General features: G+C 42.2%; 1 protein-coding gene across 5 annotated transcripts in view; it reads left to right on the top strand.

Moving 5' to 3' along the window:
* The first annotated feature begins 3,253 nt into the window (after positions 1-3,253).
* REV1 (REV1 DNA directed polymerase) overlaps positions 3,254-18,092 on the top strand; it is a 101,152-nt gene continuing 86,313 nt past the window's right edge. For 4 of the 5 annotated variants that reach the window (XR_003524497.2, XM_027620775.2, XM_027620774.2 and 1 more), the window contains exon 1: positions 3,496-3,707. The gene's annotated coding sequence lies outside the window, so the exon portion shown is untranslated. Of the gene's footprint in view, positions 3,339-3,495; positions 3,708-18,092 lie in introns of those variants that run through there. The other variant, XM_027620773.2, reaches the window with a different exon arrangement.

The raw sequence follows: 18,092 nt of genomic DNA, 5'->3' as shown, positions 1-18,092 counted from the left end.
GTCTGCTGGAGATTCTTTCCCTCTGCCTCTACCCCTCCCCCTACTCACGCTCTAAACAAACAAATAAATAAATAAAAATAAAATCTTAAAAAAAAACTACTGAGGTGTGTTACAGGACATAGGCACCAACTTGAAGGGGCTATAACTGGCCAAATCTGGAACAATTTATACATCAAAAAGAATGAGTATAATCACTTGCAAGATTACAATAAATAAATAAATATTTATGAGTATATTTGAATTTTGAAGGAAAGAAGAAAAGCAGAGAAAGAAAAAGCTCATTTACCACCATTGGCGGTAACTATTAGATAATACTTTTCTACAAATACTAGTAATTAAAGGGAAGGAATTAAGCATTTACCCTCCTTTTCAAGGAGAAATGGTAGTTTATCCCCAGTAGATAGGGACAGTTCTTTTTTCCAGAAAAATGCCAGCTATTCAATGTGGGAAAAATTATGGAATGAGAAAATCCCTTCTTTGCACCCCAGTAAAAACAACTGATTCAGTCCAAGATCATCCATGAATACTGAGACCATTAGGTTAAAAAATTGTTGAAGAGACTGTTCACTTGATAAAAAGTACTGCTCCACAGTATGCACAGGGGAAAACATGCTTTTACAAGGGTGAGATCTGGCTGTAACCACCTAGTTAGGTATTTAACTTATTATCAGTAGTAATACTTCCTTTCGAGGAAGCCTCCCTGACATCCTTTCTATGTTCCCATAGAACACTTCCCAATAGCAGCCCTTAACCTGTACTGCAAGGGCCTCCCTTCCTACACTGGAAACTTTTCGGGAGCAGGAAATGCATTTTGTTCCCTGTTGACCAAAGAGTAACTGGTATTCAGAACGCTCATCATAACTTAATTGTTGAATCATCCTGAATTTTGTGAGCTACGTTGTTCAAATATAGATATGTATATACCTGTCCCTGGTCTTTTTTTACTCTGTAGAAACAGATAATGTGTTTAGAAGAATTAAGTCTTGGTAAACCAATTCTGGTTCCAAATTCCTTTCTAAGTTTCTGTGGGTTTGTGCTCATTCTTCCTTGTTATTATTTCGTCTTTCAGCATAATGTCCTGAATGCCTTACAACGATCAGCACAATCATTCTTTCCCATGAGTAAATCACAGGAGTTACTGTGTGTGTGTATCACCCAAGGGATTTAAGTACAAATCTCTGTTTTTTAATGGTTTTGTGTTCTTATTTTGTTTTTGGTATTTGAGAGACTGGATGTGTTTTCAAGGAAAGTTTCCACCAGATACAGAGGTTAAAGGATAATAGAGCCATGTCCTTTCCCAGGGCTGTCCTGCAAGAGTCTGCACTTTCATAGGCCCCTTGAGATGTCAGTAATGATAGAAATCTCAAAATAAACAAAAATAAATTTTAATGAAGCTCAGAAAAGAGGAATAAGGTGGAGTAGCCCAAAGCATCTCCCAAGTGTGGGAGTCCAGGGTGGCTCTCTCAGTTGCACTACCCAAAGGTCAGGCCAGCTCCCCTTAGACGATAAAGATAGTCCTCATGAGAATAAATGGAAGTAAATGAAGGAATGAATGTAGGTGACTGGACAACATTGAAAGAAAGGGCTCCTCAGACATTATGTAATATATTATGGGAGAGCAAGACACAGAATATTCTAGAATGGGCAAAAATAAAAGAAAACTGACAAAATTGTATGAAGGATTCTGGAGTTTGTATACATTTTATTTACATACTCCTCATCTCTTTGTTCTATTTTATCTAAAGAGCAATGTGATTTTTTTTTTCTTCCTTATCAGAGGCTTTCTACTACTTAGCACTAAAATGCAGTCATTCCATCTTACTATATTCTATAAAGGTGTTACCAAGGCCAGTTAGCTAAGTGTTTGTGTTTCTTTCTTGAGAAAAAAAAAAATCTTTGACTCTAAAAGGAGAGAGTGGGAAAGAAAATTGCAATTGAAATACAGTGGTACATTTCCTGTAGAGTTCCCATGATTTTTTTTTTCAATTTGAAATTCGAGTTTTGCCATTTCTTGTTAACAGAATGCTGCCATTAGAGATATACATTTAAAAATTAATAAGGGTTGCTACTGTTTTTCTGTGGGATCTCAGCAGATGAGGATACCCTTAGTTGCGCTGGGCAATTGGTTGTGAGCCTGCTGAAATTATGCCATTTGTATTAAATTATGACGTCTCAGAAAAACACACCACCTGATTTTGCTAGGTTAGAGACAAGAAAACCGAAGTTGGAAGTCTATCTCTAAGTCTATAAAATGGCAAAACCCGAAAAGGCTAGAATAAAAGAAACAAGTCATTCGAATAGCCTCTGAGTTACCAGTGTTTAAGTCTCAGCTCTGCAAAATCAGTTTTCAAGAATACTGTTTCCTAAGTACGTGCAAACTCTTCAAGTATCTTAGTAAGGGAACAAGGAAAAAGTGTTGAGCTTTTGCACGGAGTTTCGCTTCATGTTTGTTCATTACAACAATAAAGACTATAATAGCATTGTGGGATCTCTTGGCAGAACGACACTGCCAAAAGGGGGGAAATGGTCCTTATGGAACAATTGTCTTCTGCCGGAAGGCCCTCAATTAAAATTGTGTTTGAGCATACACAATATACGATTTTTTTTTTTTTTACGTTAGTAGAAAATTGCTTTCGCGTGTAACTCCAGTGCTGCACGTGGGATAGGATACCTGCTGTAGAAATATCCAGGTGCAATCCCGGGCGGAAACTCATAGGACAAGAAATGGTGTTTGTGTCCCTGCGGGAGCTGGCGATAAATCGCTTACACCCCGTGGTGCAGTGTTCATTCTCGCTAACCTACGTGGGCCACGATTCTCGGTTGCTCCCTGACGGAGGAAAGTGTCAGTTCATGTGTGTCCCTTTCTCCGCTAGATGTCACTGTAAATCAATCGCTTGTGGAGAGGGGACCCGTGTGTTTCTCGTTATCTTCAGACAGTACCAGGGTTTAAAGCATGGTCGGTCCCCGTACTTGTCTCCTCCCAGAGCGGAGAGCCCATCGCGGGACGGGGGCGGCGGGGACTCTCCGAAGCGAGGGCAGCGCCCCCTCGGAAGAGGCAACCGACACGCCGCGACCCAAGCGGGAGGCGCGCAGGTTGCGGGGTTGCGGGGTTGCGGGGCTGGCTGCGCGATGCGGAAGGCGGGTCCGCGCCACACTCCTCTCCGCCCCCGCGAACGAGACGGTCACGTGCCGGGGAGGTGCTGCCCCCAGCGGGCGGTGGCGGGAGGGCGGGGCGAGGGCGGAGCCGGGCCGGCAACCGCAGAGCTCCGAGGCGCCGCGCCCGCGGTGCGGGAGTCGCCCGGGGCAGGGTGCGTACCGGGCGCGTGCGCCACGCTGGGGTGAGTGCGAGCCGGGGCGGGGACAGTGGCTCGCCAGCCGCGCGCGCCGGCCCGGCCAGCGCAGGCGGGGAGGGCAGGGGGAGGAGCCAGGGAGCGCGCAGGCCGTGGAGGGGGAGGGGAGGGGCGGGGCGGAGCTGCGACGCGCGCGCCCGCCAGAGTAGGGGAGGGGAGCAGCCGCTGAGCGCGCGCAGGGCCGGCCGCCGTGAGCGTGGGGCGAGCGTGGGCCGCGGCGCAGCGGTGTGACTTCTAACCGCGACCCTCCTCCCGGCCCCCGGCGGGGGCACTGTGCGGCGGCCGTAGCGGCGCCGGAGCCCGCGAGGCCGAGCAGGCGGCCGTGCCCGGGCATGGTGGTCCGGGGCAACGCGGAAGGTGAGCGACCCCCGAGCCGGCGGCGGGGGTGGGGGAGGGGTGGGACCGGACACGCGTCGCCCGGAGGCGCCGCAGACCCGCCCGGCGGCGGCCCGAGCGCGGACGGCCTGAGGCGGGGCTGGGGAGGGCGCGCCGGCCCGGGCACCGCAGGCAGTCCTTTCGCGGCCTGGGCGGCCCGCGGCGTCCCCGAGCGCGGCAGCTGCCGGGTTATGTAACGCGTGACCTCCCCTTCTCCCTCCGCCAGGGCGAGGCCGGCCGGGCGCCGCCGACCCCGCCGCCCGCGCACGGCCGCCACGCACCAGAGACTCGCACGTCGCCCTTCCTTCGGTGCTCCCCGGGTCCCGCCGGCGGACGCCACCCCCGGCCCCGCTCACACCGCCCCGCAAACTCCTTCCTCCTGCGTTGGCGCCTGGGCCGGCCTTTCAGCCCCGCGCCATTCATTCGTGCGCGCGTTCGGTCGTAGGTTCATCAAGCATCGCAGGATGTCGGCCGGGGCCGGGCGCTGGTGTTCTCCGCCCGGCCTCCCGCCACGCCATCCCTCTCCCCACCCCGTGACCCCGGCATCAGACGCCCCTCCCCCGCACTGGGTCCCAGAAATCTGTGTTGGACTAGCTGAAGGCAATTTTTATTCACTTAGTTTTCCTTGTTACCTGTTTCCTTAATATGCAGGGCACCTTTCCCCAACTGTCCTTACAACTGCCTTTTTCACACTTCCACTCGCTATTAAAATGATTGAGCCCCTGTGTAGACCGAAAGGGGCTTTTCCTTGTATATTTCAGTGCACTTGCTACCTACACCCAGTCTGTGAGGAAATAAAATATCTTAATATATCAAGAGTCCCCCTGTTTAAAACAAAATAATTGCAGATGGTGTAAGTTTACTGTTTCTTTCACGCATTCGCAGGTCATGTATAGAGTGGCAATGGTATCGTTTAGGTGAAAAAAATGTAGACTAGCACATCCCATAAAAGGACCTGTAACTGACTTTTAAGGACTTTAACGGTTCTTAATTATCTGTGTCTCTCTGGGCTGTCTGACCTCTCCGCTTTAGTCTCCAAGAGTTGCTCTTTCTTCTTTAGAATTGGGCACACCATAACGTTGGTTCTTGCTGTGGAGAACACGGTAATCCAGCCGTTGGGAGAACGGTCGACCTGCTTCCCAAACTTGCGTTTCTGCTTTCCCACATAGCCTTGTCTTAGCCAGTGCAAGTGCTGCTAGCAAGTGGTTCCCTCCCTGTGTTTCCTGTGCTGGATTCTTGGAGAGTCATTTAAAGTCCCTCTTGGATGAATTTTTCTCAGGTTTAGGAGGATCTCCATTCAATTCTTAGGCTATTTATTTGCCACTCAGATTCTACCTGCTACGTTATGATTATCTTCTTGTCCATACCCTCTTTTTCTCTTATCAGTCCATACCAAGCTAGGCTGTTGCCATAGAACTTGACTCCTATTTTATGGTAAACAATACATAATTAAGATTTTTTCTTTTTCCCTAAAAAGGTAGGAATCACTCTTTTAGGATTAGTGTTTATGATATTTCAAGTGGAAAATAACCTTTCAAAATAATGTGTTTGAATAGTCAGGATCACTCAATTTTCCCCACTCAAACTGGGAAAGTCAGTTCTACATAAAAGAAGGAAACCCTGTCCTCACCAGCAACAAGCTAAGTCATTAATAGTAAGTTGGGAAGACTACATGTATTTGATAGTTCTTTCTTTGACAGTTGCTGTAGTGGAAAGATCAGAACTTTCGAGTTAGATGTAGGTGTAAATTCTGGTTTATTAGCTGTGTGACCTTCGACAATTTAAGTTACCAATATTTGGTTTTTTCCTCAGGTGTAGAATGAAGACATTATTTCCTACCCTGGATAGTTAAGGATTAAATGAGCCTTTAACTGTAAGGTATCTAGTGAGTACCTGGTACACAGTAATGCTCAATAAATACATACATATTCCCTCTGGTATATTTTTTATTGCAATTCACGGTCTAGAATGAGCCAGGATATGCTGGAAACAAAGCATGAGGAGAGCTGATCAGAAGAGGTGCTAGGTACTCCTTATCTCCCAGTTAATGAAGGAGTGGTAAGCTAAACAATAGTAAAGCTCTTTTTTTCTGTTTCTCAGGAATGTACACATGTATGTGGCATATTATACATTACAGAATGTTGAACAGAACACTTATAAATGAAGGAAATACGTTTTTTTTTTTTTTTTTTTTTTTTTAGAGAGAGTGTGCGAGCGGGGCCAGGGTAGGGGAGTAGAGGGAGAGAGAGAATCTTAAGGAGGCTCCACTCGGGGTTTCATCTCACGACCCTGAGATCATGACCTGAGCGGAAATCAAGAGTTGGACGCTTAACTGACTGAACCACCCAGGTGCCCCTGAAGGAAATATGTTTTAATCTTTTTTTCTCCTAAATATAGCACCAACTGAAGCATTAACTTGGATATTAAAAAAGAATCTGATTTTTTTTTTCAAAGTCAAGTCAGGAAAGGGGGATGAGGATGAAGGGAGGAAGCATATTTTAAAAATTCTTTTTAGACAGCTGGGTCGCATGCTCTTCTTTTAGTGTCTCACCTGCTTACGAACAGTACATGAATCCTAGTCTGAGTTCCCGTATTGCTTCCTTAGACTGTTGGGACAGTGCCCTCCCTGGTATCCCTGATTCTTTTGCTTTTCTTCCTGACTGATCCCCACATAAGAATCAGAACGATCTTTTTATTTTTTTATTTTATTTATTTGAGAGAGAGAGAGCCGGCACAAGTGGGGGGAGGAGCAGAGAGAAGGTGAGGGCCAAGCAGACTCCCCGCTGAGCCTGACGCTGTGCTCCATGGCACCACCCTGGGGTCGTGACCTGAGCCAAAGTCAGACGCTTAACTGACTGAACCACCCAGGTGCCCCCAGAATGAGCTTTTTAAAGACATAAATCATACTGTCATTCTTGTGCTCAAAAGCCTCTGAAAATTTCCTGTTATCCTTAGTATTGAATCAGAACGCCTTACCACAGCCCCTCGGGGCATTACGTGATTTGGCAGCTGCCAGTCCTAACTAAACCTCTTACCGTGTGACTCTTCATTGCCCTGCCCCAGTCCCTTGGTCCTTTTGCCATTTCTTGAACTAACCCAACTATTCCTACCTTAGGGGTGTAAAACTTTCTCTTCTCTTAGTTGGGCCACCCCTTCCTCCTGGTGGTTATCTTGCCTTTACATCTTCTGTTTGCTGGTCAATGTCATCACCTCATAGAGGCCTTCCTTGATCCCTAAAATAGAAGCCAGCCCCTCCCTCTGCCACTTTTGATGCTGTCATTTTAATTTTTGTTCATAGCAGTTATTGCTAGGTGAAGATACACTGTTCACTTACTTATCAATTGTCTCCATACACTTGTTTGCTTCAAGGCCTCTCTCCCACTAGAGGGCAGGGGCCTTGTCTGACTTGTTCTCACAGCTCTATCCCCAGTGTTCAGAATTCTACCTGAATTGGTAGATTTAGATTGATGCTCAATAAAATTTGTTAAATGAGTGAATGGTATACTTAAACATTGTTCTGGAATCAGACAGCCTGGGTCAGAATCCTGTCTCCTACTGTTTACTGATTCTGTAGTCTTGGGCAAGTTAATATCTTTTGATGCCTCAGTTTGCTCATCTGTGAGATGGGGACCATGTGTACCTTATAGGATTATGGTGAGTAATAATTGCATTAATGTATGTAAAGTGCTTAGAACAGGGTTATTTTATGGTTTCTAGAACAGTATTTGAAATTAACTTGGGAACATTCACTTAGGATTTTGTGTTTTTGCATGAGACAGAGGTATGAGCCTTGAATTTTGTATTTATTTCGGTGTTATTTTTGGCTACCAAAGTCATATTTATGGAACTCTTATTTAAAATAAATATATTTTGTGGATGTCTAGAATGGATTAAAAATAAACTGTTGGGGATGGCGACTAGTATTGGTCTTAATGTGGAAGTCGGCTTTTTCATTCTTAGATCTGTGGAAGATGCTAGAAGAGATTATCTTAGCAGCTGCCCACCAGAGTAGCTTTTACATATTTCCCTTTGAAGTTTTGCTGGAGATAGGACCGTGGTGATAAAAGGACTTGCTGGAAGCTGAAGACAGAAAATCCTTGAAGATCCAGTTGAAGGATGAGCCCTGTAGTATTTGGGAAAGGAGAGGTGTTTTATCATCTTTTGTGTTCAGTTTCTGCTATTTTTTGTTATGGATTTTTCCTCCAAAATTGTGTTTGGTTCTTAATGAGAACCTATAGTGACCCAACTATACTTCATATCTTTTTTTTTTTTTTTTTAAGATTTGTTTATTTATTTAGAGAGAGAGAGAGAGAGCACATGCTTAGGGCAGAGGGGTAGGGGGAGAGGGGGAGAGAGAGTCCCAAGCAGACTCCACACCAAGTGTGGAGACCGACAGGGGGCTCAATCTCATGACCCTGAGATCAAGATCCTGAGCCGGAACCAAGAGTCAGACACCCAACCAACTGCATCACCCAGGCACCCCTACGTCATATCTTTTTTTTTCTTTTCTGTTCATCTTTTCATGATGTGATTTTGATTTTTCTTCAGTATTTTACAGAAATAGAGAAGAAAGAATTAGTGGGGACAAACAATAACTTTGTAATAATAGACACTCTGACTCTGAGCTAATGCAACTTGAATTGTTAGAAACTAAGATTCTCCCTGTAGTAACTGCGCTTGCTTGATACCAGTTATTTTTACTTAGTCCACATATCTTTAGTAAAATACCTCTTTGTAGGAACATGTTTCATTTCTTAGTCTCAACTTTAGCCAGTAGGATCCTATCTGTGGGCCTTAAACTTAGGGGAAAAAAAATCAAAATTTTGCTTCTCTGGGTAACATTTCTTCCAAAATTTAATAATAATTGCTAAGTTATTAAACATTTACTGTGCCTCAGACTCTTCGCTAGGTGCAGTGTCTCATTTAATATTCATAACCACTCTAAGGTTGGCACAGTTATAAAGAAACAGATGCAGATAATGTTCCTGGGGGCCAGTTACACAGGCAAGAAAGGAGCCAGGATTTCAATCTACTCCTGCCTCACTCCATAACCCAGGGTCATAACCACTTTGCTGTGAGGCACATTAAAATGAGGTTCCTGTTTGGAAACTTGCTATTATGTTTTATCGTGTTGTTTGTGTGTGGTGTTCCTCAAACTGCAAGTAATTTCATTGTGGGTAAATTTTCTTTGGATTTAACTATTATACTTAAATGCCTATATATTCTCTAAGTGAAAAATGTTTTGATAGGTTGATGATAGGCAAAATCGTTTTTTTTCCTCATCTTATTACAGAGTTACTGAAACAAGTCAAAGCATGTGTGTTATGGAAGGTCAGTTTGTAAATAGTTTGAAAAAGTTTTGTATATAATAGATGTGATGCATTAGAGTTAAGAAAACATGGATATCTTTAAATTTGCTTAAGGCTAAAATTTCAGGTGGCAAGTAAGTAATAAAAATTAGTGATGTGTTTCTGCTGATTATGGAGCAAATCTTTACCATCTTTGTATTTAGTAAGTAAGGAGGGTATTATCCAGTCAAGTTAAAATATGTTTTCTCATGTAGGCAGGTAGTTGCCTATGCACACATGTTAGTTTGAGTAATTTTTTTAAAGATTTATTTCTTTATTTTATTTAGAGAGTGTGAGCGCGCAAGCAGGGAGAGGGGCAGAGAGAGAGGAACTTTAGCAGACTCCCTGCTGAGTGCAGAGCCCAAGCAGGACTCCATCTCAGGGACCCTGAGATCACCACCTGAGCTGAAACCAAGAGTCAGACACTTAACTGACTGAGCCACTCAGGCACCCTAGTTTTGAGTAATTTTTTAAAGACCATTCTGGTCTCATGGCTTTATGCTTGAATTAAAGATTAGTTACGGATGGGCAAAAAAGTTCATTGTGATGTGAATGATTTTTACTTGAATCCAGCGTCTGAGTAACCAAAATGTTGCTTAGTGGCTTCAGTCATTCCTGATCAAAACCAAGGTGAAAATGAGCTTTTTGGAGATTTAGTTAGAAAACAATAGCTGAATCTTACATTTTTCTGAAGGCCATCATTTCTACACTTTTGAGATTCCTAAGAATGAACTTAACATATTTTTATCATTTAGGCATTAGTCTTAATTATGATTTAGTTCCTTTCTCTTTTAAATGTTTTTCATCAGACTTCTGAATTTTATCTTAAAATAAGTTCTATTACTTTACGCATTTTTTAAAAAAGTTAGATGGGACTATCCTGAATTTTAAAAAATATTTTAAGTTTCTTTAATATTTTTGAAAGCATAACCAAAAATGTCCTTTACTTTTTGTAATGGTTTATACCTTAAAAAGTGCTTTCACTTGGCTTTTTCTCATTCAGTTCCTGTAAGAGAGAGGTCAGACAGTATATCCTGTTGTATAGCTGCAGTGTGATTCTGGCACTAACTACCCAAAGTCAGGGGCGCCTGGGGGGCTCAGATGGCTAAGCGTCTGCCTTCAGCTCAGGTCATGATCTCCGGATCCTGGGATTGAGCCCCATGTCGGGCTCCCAGCTCAGCAGGGAGGCTGCTTTTCCCTCTCCCTCTGCCTCTCCCCCTGCTCATGCTCTCTCTCTGAATCTTTCTGTCTTGGGTGAATAAATAAAATCTTAAAAACAAAACAAAACTTCCCAAAGTTAGGGCAGATATCACAGGTTAAGGGCACAGTCCACAAGATTCTCTTCACTTTAAGATACCCGCTGCGAGCTCCAGGGTTCCCAGGCCACTGGTACTTCTGACCAACTGGCTACAAATTTGGGAGTTCCCCACTACTCCCTCAGATTTGATAATTTGCTAGAGTGACTCAGAACTCAGGAAAGTACTTGCACGCACTGTACTTGGAATTATGGTTTTATTATAAAGGATACAAATCAGGGCAAGCCAGATGAAGAGATACCTAGAGAGAGGTCTGGAAGGGTCCCAAATTTGAGGCTTCCCACGTCATCAGGATGTGTTATCCTTCTGCCACATTGATGAGATTACCACCCAGGGGAATTCACCTAAGCCTTGGTGTCCACAGTTTTTACTGGAGTTGTATTACATAGGCATGATTAATTGAATTATTGGCCACATGGTGAATCAGTCTTCAGCTCCGCCCTCTTCCAAGAGATCAGGCTGATATCATGTGGCTCAAAGCCCCAACCCTCTAATCACTTGACTGGCCTTTGTTTTTTCTTTTCTTTTCTTTTCTTTTCTTTTCTTTTCTTTTCTTTTCTTTTCTTTTCTTTTCTTTTCTTTTCTTTTCTTTTTTCTTTTCTTTTCTCTTTTCTTTTCTTTTCTTGCCTTTTCTTCTCTCTTCTTTTCTTTCTTTCTCTTTGTTTCTTTCTTTCAAGATTTATTTACTTATTTATTTGAGAGAGAGGGAGAGAGAATCTGAAGCAGACTCAGTGCTGAGCACAGAGCCGGATTCGAGGCTGGATCCCACTACCGCAGTATCATACCTGAGCTGAAACCAAGAGTTGGATGCTTAACTGACTGAGCCACCCAGGCCCCCTTCACTTGACTGGCCTTTCAAGTATGGCTAGTCCCATCCTGAAACTAGGGGCCTACTGGGAGTTCTATATTAATATAAAAAGATGTCCTAGGAGCCCACCAAGGATAATGATTCTCCTATCAGTTGTAAAATTCCAAGGATTTAGAGTCTCCAGGAATGTCCAGGAATGAGGGACAAAGGCCAGCTAAATTTTATCTTGTACAATAGCTGAAGAAGTGTTAACAGACATTTGCCCAATTTCTGACAGTTGAAACTAGAACATATCTCTGTAGTAGTAGCCCAGTGATCTCCATTACTAAAAATTGTAACAGATAGCATTTGAATATATGTATGTAGAGAGACGGCTTTCTGTTGAAAATTGTAACATTTTCTTTTATCGATATAATTGTGTTTAAAACCTGGATGGACGTTCATTTGAGTCATATACTTAAATAAATTGTGTTGCAGGTAAGTTTATAAACTACATGCTTTTTAGTATTTCAAAAGCTCAGTAATTTTGGCTGTCAGTTTTGTTTTTGGTATATTTGAATTTGTAGTTTTAGACGAGTTGTTACTAGTGTTAAATGAGAGGAAATCTAAATCTGAGGTGAGATTTTGTTAGTGAGGTGGAGGTGTTGATAATGTATCAATTGGTTGTTAGTGTTGTAAAGAGTTTTTAGTAACTTAATTGACATTTTAAATTTCACCTCTTGAGTTACTTGTACTTCTTGAGTTGAGCTGTTCAGGTTTACAGTGTTGAAGGTTGATAATGTTCTTTTGCATATTGTTTATGCCCAGTAAAAATCTTATTTCTGATTGTTTCATTTGAAGGGTTATATTACATTCCCTTGGAACTCACTGGATATTTCTCAAAAATAGAGTATTAGCTAAATAAACTGTTTCACTGAGTAAGATTCCTAGTATTTTTTTGAGAAATGCTGCATCTCCTATTTGGAATGTCATATCGTCTTAAAAATTAGTGGGTTTCGCTGGTGGTAGTTTTTTTTTTTTTTTTTTTTTTTTTAAGATTTCATTTATTTGAGAGAGCGTGAGAGAGAAAGCATGAGAAGGGGGAGAATCGGAGAAGCAGACTCCTTGCTGAGCCGGGAACCCTGATGGCGGGACTCAATCCTGGCACTCTGGGACCATGATTAGGCTCAAGAGGCAGAACCTCTCCCGGCTGTGTTCAGCCATCCCCATCCTCCAGCATTCACATATACACATTTACTGTTCCTTTTCTAACTTTTGCAAAGTAAGGTTCACTCCTTAGTATGATATTCAGAATGTAGATCAGACCTGGAATTTGGGGAGAGGGAGTGCGAGGCACAGGATGGGAGCGATCTTGTTACCTGTAATCTAATCAAAACCTTGATCTGGTGAGTTGCATTTACTCCTGTTATTGTGAAATTCTTTATTTAGTTTACATTATAGCAATTTTCTTTCTCTTTGGTATGCTTGATCTCATCTGGACTTCAGTACTTGTCTTTGTTTGCAATTACCACTCTAGATACACTGTAGGCAAAATCTGTGGCTCTCCCACATGAGTATTACCTGGGAACTTTTTAGAAATGGAGATTCCTGGCCCCACTCCAGACCTACTGAATGAGAAACCTTGGAGTTGGGGCTCAGCAGTCTTTGTAAACCGGGCCTCCAAAATATTCTGGTGCATGCTCAAGTATGAGAACTACTGAAGATATAATTCCCTCTACTTTGATATTACCTCCTTTATTCTCCATGTATGTTCTGTCCTTGTTACTAAACTTCTGTGACCTTTGGAATCCTTGATTTACTGCAACCTTGAACTTTCCTATGAATAATTATTTGGCTTCCCTGTGAGAAATACCACTTCTTAGTGAAGATCACTGGCTTTTTATTCCGTCTTCTAGCCTCATTTTTTAACCATGTTATCTGCAGAAGAACGTTCTTTTGTTTTACTTTCTAGCTTGAGCCCTGCTTTTTTGGACATGCTAACTCTGAGATGCATGTGGGATATCCTAGTGGAGATATTTAGTAAGCAGTTGGGCCACATGGTTTGGAGTTCAGAAAGTCAGGAAAATTGAGGGAAGGTGTTTAGAAACCAGTTAATTTCATTACATCCTGGAGAGTCAAGAGAAGGTGGTTCTTTGTACTTTATTAAAATAGCAGTCTTCATTTCTTTCCTTTCCCTTCTCTGGAAATCTGTAATTACAGGGAAGAAAATTATTAGTAGTTCTTTTAGAACGCCTCCTTCAATTTGTATTCAAATGACTGATTTTGTGAAATCAATCATATTTTTGTATTTTTGTTGTTATAACAAAGAGGATAAGAGAGAAAATTCTTTGTTATATTGGTTTGGGATAGGAACTTTCCTTTTAATAAGATCAGTCTCAAACTGGGACATTACAAATATTGTGCATTTTCAGTTTTAATATATCCAAATATTTTTCGTATACATATTGTTTTTATCTGTGTGTAGTTTATTTAAATACTGACTCTAAATCATAATATTAAAATGCTGAAATATACTTCTGTTCATTAGGATACAGGCTAAGCTGCTGTAGCAGAAACTTATGAACACAGTGATGCAAATGATATTGAAGTTTTTACCTCTCCTGTAACAGTAGGTGGGCAGTCCATAGTGGGTGAGGGACTGCAGTTTTTGTTTTTGTTTTTTAAGGTTATTCGTGATCTCAGGTTCCTTCTGTTTGCTTAGCCATCCCCTGTGGTATTGTTCTCATTTTCAGGTTGAAGCCAAGTTACCTCATAGCTGCATAACAGAAAAAGAAATACTTTCCTTTAAGAAGATGGCACAGATTTTTTTTTTTTTTAACATCTTATTCTGCTCATATCTCACTGGCCAGAACTTAGTCACATGGCCATGCCCAATTTTAAAGGAGCCTAGGAAATGTAGTCTCTAGTTGGTAACTCTGCTTGCCACTCAGGGGGGTCGGAGAGGTGTTCTGTTACTAAAAGAAAGGGAGAATGAATACTGGAGGACAGTTGTCATTCTGCCACTCCAGAGTTTGGGAGTTCCAAGACCACTCTCATTTCTGATACCAGTTTGCGGATTTGCAAGTTTGGGGATTCCCCAAACCACCCTTAGGGTCAGTAATTCACTAGAAGGACCCAGAACTCTTGAAAAGTGTTGTACTCATGGTTATGATTTATTCAGTGAAAGGTATAGATTAAAACCAGCCAAGGGAAAAGGCACATGGCGCACACAGGTGGAACTTGCAGTTGTCCTGTCTCACTGGAGTCTAGGACAGCACTAACTTCTGGCAGCGAGTGACAGTACACACAAAGTATTGCCAACCAGGGAGGCTGATCCAAGCCTTAATGTCCAGAGTGGTTTTCTTTTTTTTTTTTAAGGTTTTATTTATTTATTTGACAGAGAGAGACACAGGGAGAGAGGGGACACAGCAGGGGGAGTGGGAGAGGGAGAAGCAGGCTTCGCGCTGAGAAGGGAGCCCAGTGCAGGGCTCGATTCCAGAACCGTGGGATCATGACCTGAGCCAAAGGCAGACGCGTAACGACTGAGCCACCTAGGCACCCCAGTGTCCAGAGTTTTTATTGGAGTTTGGTCCTACAGTTATGGTTGGCTGCCCACATGGCTGACCTTTAGTCTCTAGTCTCTCAGGAGGTCGATGATGCATGACCCAGAGCTTCCACCATAAATCACATTGTTAGACTATTTGGAGTGGCTCATAGTCCCTAGGTAAACAAAGACATTTATCAAGCAGGACATTCCAGGGGCTTAGAGATCACCTCTCAGGAACCAAGGGCAAAGGCTAGACCTTTTTGAGTAAGGTTAAGTCTTCACTAGATAGCCACTTCTGTGGATAGGCACATCTTGTTTTCTGGAAGTATAGACAGAGTTACATAATATATATGCTTTCATTCAAAAAGCTTTTTTTTTTCTTAAGTGAATAGAGATGTATAGAATCATGTACATTTTAAAAGCTGCAAGAGACTAGGCTTTGTCAGGTTCAACTCTATCCACAAATGAAAGAACTGGGATCCGACTGCTTGTGACTTAAGGTCAGAGAACCAGTTAACAAAGTTGATATTGTATCTGGATCTCTACTTTTTATGAGTATGGACTACTTATGGTTAGAGTCTAGATGGAACCTTATTTGTAGGACCCATTTTCTTTGTCCATGCATATACCATGCATATCTGGGAGCTACTATACCTGACCCAGACAGGTGCTGGATTCAAAGCATCTGTTTTGTTGAATTGTATTAGGCTGGTTCAATTCAAGGTAAGTATTCTTACTTTTCAGAAGTTTATTATATTGATAGCATTGTTTTTCCACTGAAGATTGGTAACAGTTTTGTACAAGTTAAGTGTGATTTTGCACCACCAACCAGCAATGCAGCCTTATTGAAAGCCTGTAGTCTTTCTACCCAAGGAGGAAACTGTGTGCAAAATAACTGTATTTGGACTACCTCCTCCACAGATTTTTGTGAACATAAATAGTAAATATAAAGATCTCTTTGAAAAAAATCTTAAGTACTGGAAATGTAAAATATTCCTAGTGGTATGTTTAAATTTAAAATTTAATACTGAAAGGAAAGAAATATAAAGTATCAGTCAAAAGGTGAATTTTTTTTTAAGATTTTATTTATTTGAAGAGAGCAAGCCAACACAAGTGGAGTAGGGGCAGAAGGGGAAGCAGACTCCCTGCCATTGTGGGGCTCCATCCCAGGACCCTGAGATCATGACGTGAGCTGAAGGCAGATGCTTAACCAACTGAGCCACCCAGGTGCCCCAAGAGGGGAAATTTTTAAAAGATGGTGAGAATATGGTCATTTTCTCCCATTTTCTATTTCCTGTATTTCTCAGTTTTCTGCAGTAAACATGTAGTTCTTTTATAAATAGAGCAGGGGGAACTTTTTAAAAAGGAACACCTAGCAAGACCAAATACCAGCAACATGACAAAGCAGTGTATATACACAAGTCACAAATAGGGTGAATAATAGGCAATTTCTCAAGAAAAGCTGGAAAGATCAGACTCACTTCTAGAAAAGGTTTGTGTACCCAAGTCTATCATTTGTTGTTTAGACAGTGCTGTGTATATTGTAGCCACTTTTATTTGGGTGGTTTAAAGTTCTTTGATTTCTGTATTTGGTGTTGATCAAGAAGGTATCTCCTATAATATGGGGATTGTTTCACTGCAGCAGAAAAACGGTCAGAAGAACATGTCTCAGTATACTGAAGATGAAGGAGCCAGGTTAAAAAGTTTTTTAAAAGGGTCCTGTTAGGTTAGGAATAATACCTGGTTGAAATATCTTGACGTTTTATTTTTATATATTTTTCAAAGGTATTTTAAATACACACAGTATTTTATTATTTACATCCTAGCCTTAGGATGTAAACTGTCAGTTTGGTTTTGAATCCCTAAAAGCAAGTATATGGTAAAGTCTAGAGCCACTAGTTGTGCTTCTTGGAAATAGTTACAAGGGCCTAATGTCCATCACCTGGGTGTCTGATTTGTGTTTTTATTTTTATTTATTTATTTTTTTTTTTTTAAAGATTTCATTTATTTGACAGACACAGCGAGAGCAGGAACACAAGGGGGAGTGGGAGAGGGAGAAGCAGGCTTCCCACTGAGCAAGGAGCCCGATGTGGGGGCTTGATCCCAGAACCCTGGGATCATGACCTGAGCCGAAGGCAGACGCTTAACGACTGAGCCACCCAGGCGCCCCTGATTTGTGTTTTGAATAGATTGAGGAGAGTCTTTCCAAAGTCAAATCCTGACTAGTGTGTGGGATACGTCTAGAAGAAGATTCTACTTCCCTGGGTTATGAAATTGAAGAATCTGTGCCCTTGTAATTTCAGCAGTCTGAGAATTGTAGACAAAGATGGTCTCTATGGTTGAATCAAACCAAAACATAAAAATAGCTGTATTTTTCTATTTAAATATTACATAAAAGCTGTTGATCTGCTATTAAAGCCTTTACCATAATAAGGACAAGTAAGAGCTGTCGGAGCAGGCATTGTCAAGTCCTGTTAGGGACTGCTACCACTTCATTTACTTAGTCGCTTGCAAGGGCAATACTTGGTCTTTTTTTTTTTTTTTTTATGTTACATTAGTCACCATACATTACATCATTAGTTTTTTTTTTTAAGATTTTATTTATTTATTTGACAGAGAGACACAGTGAGAGGGGACACGAGCAGGGGGAGTGGGAGAGGGAGAAGCAGGCTTCCCGCTGAGCAGGGAGCCCGATGTGGGGCTCGATCCCAGGACCCTGGGATCATGACCTGAGCTGAAGGCAGACGCTTAACGACTGACCTGAGCCGAAGGCAGACGCTTAACGACTGAGCCACCCAGGCGCCCCTACATCATTAGTTTTTGATGTAGTGGTCCACGATTCATTGTTTGCGTATAACACCCAGTGCTCCATTCAATACGTGCCCTCTTTAATACCCATCACCAGGCTAACCCATCCCCCACCCCCTCCCCTCTAGAACCCTCAGTTTGTTTCTCAGAGTCCATCGTCTCTCATGGTTCGTCTCCCCCTCCCATTCTGATTGGTGTGAGGTGGTATCTCATTGAGGTTTTGATTTGGATTTCCCTGATGCTGAGTGATGTTGAGCACTTTCTCATGTGTCTGTTGGCCATTTGGATGTCGTCTTTGCAGAAATGTCCATTCATGTCTTCTGCCCATTTCTTGATTGGATTATTTGTTCTTTGGGTGTGGAGTTTGATAAGTTCTTTATAGATTTTGGATACTAGCCCTTAATCTGATATGTCCTTTGCAAATATCTTCTCCCATTCTGTCAGTTGTCTTTTGGTTTTATTGACTGTTTCCTTTGCTGTGCAAAAGCTTTTTATCTTGATGAAGTCCCAGTAGTTCATTTTGCCCTTGCTTCCCTTGCCTTTGGCGATGTGTCTAGGAAG

Source organism: Zalophus californianus, chromosome 8 (assembly GCF_009762305.2).
Source record: "Zalophus californianus isolate mZalCal1 chromosome 8, mZalCal1.pri.v2, whole genome shotgun sequence".
Taxonomy (NCBI): Eukaryota; Metazoa; Chordata; class Mammalia; order Carnivora; family Otariidae; genus Zalophus; species Zalophus californianus.
The sequence above is the reverse complement of the archived record's forward strand: the minus strand, read 5'-3'. Positions and strand labels throughout refer to the sequence as shown.